Below are 5949 nucleotides of genomic sequence, written 5' to 3' on the forward strand. Positions count from 1 at the left end.
TGCTAGGCCATTTGTATAATTATAGCTGTGCCAAGAGTTAAACCAGTAGATGACACTATGTTTCATTTATCCACTCAGTTTAAACCACACAGAAGTTACCTAAAGTGTCTGGGTAGTTAAATATGTAGGAAGAACGAGGAGAGGCAGTATAAACTAAAGGGTACAATTCTAAAAGGGGTGCAGGGACAGAGTGATCTGGGGGTATATGTGCACAAATCATTGAAGGTGGCAGGACAGGTTGAGAAAGCGGTTAAAAAAGCATACGGGATCCTGGACTTTATAAATAGAGGCAGAGAGTACAAAAGCAAGGAAGTTATGATGAACCTTTATAAAACACTAGTTCAGCCACAACTGGAGTATTGTGTCCAATTCTGGGCACTGCATTTTAGGAAGGATGTGAAGGCCTTAGAGAGGGTGCAGAAGGGATGTACTAGGATGGTTCCAGGGATGAAGGACTTTAGTTATGTGAATAGACTGGAGAAGCTGGAGTTGTTCTCCTTAGAGCAAAGAAGGTTGAGAGGAGATTTGATAGAGGTATTCAAAATCATGAAGGGTCTAGACAGAGTAGATAGAGAGCAACTGTTCTGTTTGGCGGAATAGTCGAAAACCAGAGGACATAGATTTAAGGTGATTGGTAAAAGAACCAAAGGCGACATGAGGAAAAGCTTTTTTACACAGCTAGTGATTATGATCTGGAATGCACTACCTGAGGGGGTGGTAGAGGCAGATTCAATCATGGCCTTCAAAAGGGAATTGGATAAGTACTTGAAGGGAAACAATTTTCATCTGCCACGTGTCCGCCCATTCCACCAGCCTGTTTTTGTCCTCTTGAAGTCTATCACTATCCTCCTCACTCTTCATTACCCTTCCAAATTTTGTGTCATCTGCAAATTTTGAAATTGTACCCTGTACACCCAAGTTCAAGTCATTAATATATATTGAGAAAAACAATGTTCCTAGTACCGAACCCAAGGGAACACCACTCGATACCTCCCTCCAGTCCGAAAAACAACCGTTCACCACTACTCTCTGTTTCCTGTTACTTGCCAATTTTGTATCCATGCTGCCTCTGCCCCTTTTATTCCATGGGTTTCAACTTTGATGACAAGCCTATTATGCGGCACTTTATCAAACACCTTGAAAGTCCATATACACCACATCAACCGCGTTGCCCTCATCGGCTCTCTCTGTTATCTCATCAAAAAACTCAATCAAGTTAGTTAAACATGATTTGCCATTAACAAATCTGTGCTGGCTTAATTAATCCACACTTGTCCAAGTGACTGTTAATTTTGTCCGGGATTATCATTTCTAAAAGTTTCCCTACTACTGAGGTTAAACTGCCTGTCCTGTAGTTGCTGGGTTTATCCTTACACTCTTTTTGAACAAGGGTGTAACATTTGCAGTTCTCCAGTCCTCTGGCACCACCCCCGTATCTAAGGATGTTTGGAAGATTATGTCCTGTACCTCCACAATTTCCACCCTTCCCTCAGCAATCTAGGATGCATCTCATCTGGACCGGGTGACATTTCTACTTTGTACAACCAGCCTTTCTAGTACCTCCTCTTTATCAATTTTTAGCCTATCCAGTACCTCAACTACCTCCTCTTTTACTGTGACTTTGGCAACATCTTCTTCCTTGGTAAAGACAGATGCAAAGTACTCATTTAGTACCTCAGTCATTCCCTCTGCCTCCAAGCGTAGATCTTTTTGGTCCCTAATCGGTCCCACCCCTCGTCTTACTACTCGTTTACTGCTTACATGCCAAAGAAGACTTTTGGATGCCCTTTTATGTTAGCTGCCAGCCTGTTCTCATATTCTCTCTTTGCCCCTCTTATTTCCTTTCTCGTTTCTCCTCTGAACTTTCTATATAGCCTGTTTCTCACTTGTATTATCAACCTGACATCTGTTTAAATGCCCCTTTTTTCTGCTTCATCTTACACTCTATCTCATTTGTCCTAGTGTTTCTCAGTGCTGTCACAGTGGCAGGCAGGGGTGTGATGGCTGGCTTCTATGTATCAATATGAACTCCTGCGACTTTATCGTAGCAAAGTCCAAAGATGGATCTGCTGCAGTCTGCACCTCTTATGCTGTGGGGAACCTGCTTTCTGCTATGTACAGGCATCAAAGGGGGCTGGTGGAAGAGCATGCATGTGCTGCTATCTTATCTGCGGGAAAGCTGACCTAATGGTATCAATGGGGTCAGTGAAACCCATGAGATACTAGCCTGTGTCCCAGCTACAATCGCTTGGAAACCAGAAGAGACAGACTTCTCTGCAGTCTGGCACCCAGGCCTCTATAGTGGCAACTGGAACATCCATGGCAGAACTGCAGACTGCTCTAAGGCCTCTATGGTGGGAGCCCTCCTGAAAACATGCCTGGAACTGCCACACACTCCAATGTTAACTGCCATACTGTGAAGCTATCTATCAGGTATATTGCAAATGCTGAGAGTGGACTTCCAGTTGACCCACCATGTGCTGCAGTGTCAAACATCTTCTTCAGTGGCTGCACATATGTTCGATGTTCTGCAAGCATCCTCCTTCTAAAAGGACACGAGATCTGGGTTACTAGGCTCTTGAGCTAATGGGTGACATATTCTGACCTACTATCAGCAGCATCATCCTTACGCTCACTCGTGCTTTGTGCATCACCCAGTAACTCCTCTCTTTTTACCCCTAACTTCCCCAGGGTGGATGACTCTGAGCTGGTGCTTGTGAAGGTGAAAGTGATTAATGGCACATGTTCTGAAGTGCTTGGATGCCGATGGGCTTGGCTCATATTCCCCAGAAATATCTGGAGGAGGAAGAGAGGTTAGAATGGTTTCTTCAGGAATAGAACTCATATCATTTTTCAACAGGAGTGATGAGGATTGCATAATATGGTTCACTGACAATTAATGCAGCGTACAATAGGAAGAGAAGCAGCATGCCATATCCTCAGTTGATGCATGCGTATCTACTTTGTCGCCTCCAACACCCTCTATGGCTTCTATCCCTAGGATTTGTGTGAGTTCCTCCTCAATCGGTGTAAGATGTTAGAGGTTTGGAGCCTGCCGCTTGTCACCAATCTCTCGGCTGTTATGGACTGTCTTCTCAAAAGTGAGAATGATCTTTTGTTCCTATGACATGCAGTAAAACTCGGGTATCAGCATGTAGACCGTAGTCGGATTGGGTGTGCTGTTAGGTACATGGAACAAGCAATTATATTCCATGAGATATTTATGGGGAGAATGTGTGTAAAAATATGGTGGAAGGCTGGGGGCACCATTGATGGTAAACTACTTAAGCACTTGAGAGGGAGGTAGCTGTAAGTGGAGGTCCTTCCAACCATGCCAGATTAAACTTATTGCAGCATTGAGTGGCTGTGTACCAAGTGGTGGAGTGCCACTGACTGCTCAGACCACCTCCTTCCACTTTTCTGCTGAAGGGCTTCTTGGGTCCTCCTTTAATCAGCTCCAAAGAACACCTCTCTCCAGAACCTGAACTCCTGAAGTAGCAATTCATTATCAGCATGCACAAAGAGGAGGCTTCTGTGCCCTGCAGCAGTCTTCTCAACATTTGTACACAAAGGCATTTTTCAGCTGCATGCAAACCAAAGGTTTGTATGGTGGCCCCTTTAAGCTGCTGCAGACCATTATTTCCTGCTCCCAACAGCAATTCACAATGCCTGGAGTTCACCCACAATATTAAATTTAAACTGACCCTGAAAACTATGGTGTGATCAGCGCTAATGATATTGTGCAGGCAGAATTTGAGGGGGGAAGATAGCTATCAAGCTGAAAATCCAGTCTAGAGTTTCCCTAGGAGCATCTCATGATTGCGCCTAGTGACTGTGTAGAGAGCTGTGTTGTTAGAGATCTGACATTAGGCCATCAACTAGCCTCTTAGCTAGGGTGTGATAAATGAATGTGATAAATGGCATGGAAACGCCTAGCGAGGGGAAAATGGAGAAAATATATTTTAAAAAAAGGTACTGTTCATAGAATCATAGAAATTTATGACACAGAAGGAGGCCATTCGGCCCATCGTGTCTGTGCCAGCCGAAAAAGAGCTATCCAGCCTAATACCACTTTCCAGCTCTTGGTCTGTAGCCTTGTAGGCTATCGCACTTCAAGTGTACATCCAAGTACTTTTTAAATGAATTGAGGGTTTTTGCCTCTACCACCCTTTCAGGCAGTGAATTCCAGACCCCCACCACCCTCTGGCTGAAAAAAATTTCTCCTTAACTCCCCTTTAAATCAATGCCCCCTGATTATGGATCTCTCTGCTAAGGGAAATAGGTCCTTCCTATTCACTCTATCTAGGCTCCTCATAACTTTATACACCTCAATTAAATCACCCCTCAGCCTCCTCTGTTCCAAAGAAAACAACCCCAGCCCATCCAATCTTTCCTCATAGCTAAAATTCTCCAGTCCTGGCAACATCCTCGTAAATCTCTGTACCCTCTCTAGTGCAAATACATCCTTCCTGTAATGTGACCAGAACTGTACACAGTACTCTAGCTGTGACCTAAGTAGTGATTTATACAGTTCTAGCATAACCTCCCTGCTCTTATATTCTATGCCTCAGCTAATAAGGGAAAGTATCCCGTATGCCTTCTTAACCACTTTATCCACCTGTCCTGTTACCTTCAGGGATCTGTGGACATGCACTCCGAGGTCCCTCTGTTCCTCTACACCTCTCAATATCCTCCCATTTATTGTGTACTCCCTTGCCTTGTTTGCCCTCCCCTAATGCATTACCTCACACTTCTTCAGATTGAATTCTTTTTGCCACTTTTCTGCCCACCTGACCAGTCTATTGATATCTTCCTGCAGTCTACAGCTTTCTTCCTCACTATCCACCACATGGCCAATTTTAATATCATCTGCAGACTTCTTAATCATGCCCTGTACATTTAAGTCTAAATTATTGATAAAAACCACAAAAAGCAAGGGACCTAGTACTGAGCCCTGCGAAACCCCACTGAAAACAGCCTTCCAGTCACAACAACACCTGTCGACCATTACCCTTTGATTCCTGCCACTGAGCCAATTTTGGATCCAACTTGCCACTTTCCCTTAGATCCCATGGGCTTTTACTTTTCTGACTAGCCTGCCATGTGGGACCTTGTCAAAAGCCTTGCTAAAATCCATGTAGAGTACATCAAATGCGCTACCTTCATCGACCCTCCTTGTTATCTCCTCAAAAAATTCAATCAAGTTAGTCAGACACGACCTTCCCGTAACAAATCCATGCTGACTGTTCCTATTAAAACCCGTCCAAGTTGGCGCCTGGGTTGGCAGTTCCCCACTGAATTTCCCTCCTCTGGAACTCCATCTGTGGCTATCCAAAGGCATCCTTGCCCCTTTCACCCAATCTCCTCGCTTTTGCTGCTAGAAACCCATTGCATCATAATAATTGGTACATCTTAACAATCTACAATTTAAAGCTGCCTGTTCCAGATTATATTGCCCAAATCACACCCCGCTGCTCTGACATTCACCTGGATGCTGTTTACACTGTCAGGATACCACCTTCATTTATCTTCTGAAGTCCTCTACAGGACTCTACTCTCCTATTGGACCACCTCGGACTTGTCTGCTTCTAGGATTTAGCTCTACTGCTGGACCACCAAGGGGTCTTCTGCTTCACCACCCTAATCTTTCTTACCTTGCACTTTGCCCTCTCTCTATTCCTCACCCTACTGACCTTCGTCTTTGTCTCATACTGCCCTCTGACCTTCCCCAACTTACTACCTTAATACCATCTTGCTCTCTGGCTCACTCACTGCCACCTCACCACCAAAGACCTTGCCCTCCACTGCTACAGATTCTCCTCCTTTCTAGACAGATTGACGGACTCCTTCTGCTTCAACCTATGCATTATTCGCAGCCTCCACCACAGATCTTACTGACTGACATCCAAGATTCCATGGCATTAATTGAAGAAGAGCAGGGGTGTCCTG

This window comes from Heptranchias perlo, chromosome 9 (assembly GCF_035084215.1).
Source record: "Heptranchias perlo isolate sHepPer1 chromosome 9, sHepPer1.hap1, whole genome shotgun sequence".
NCBI classification, from domain to species: Eukaryota; Metazoa; Chordata; class Chondrichthyes; order Hexanchiformes; family Hexanchidae; genus Heptranchias; species Heptranchias perlo.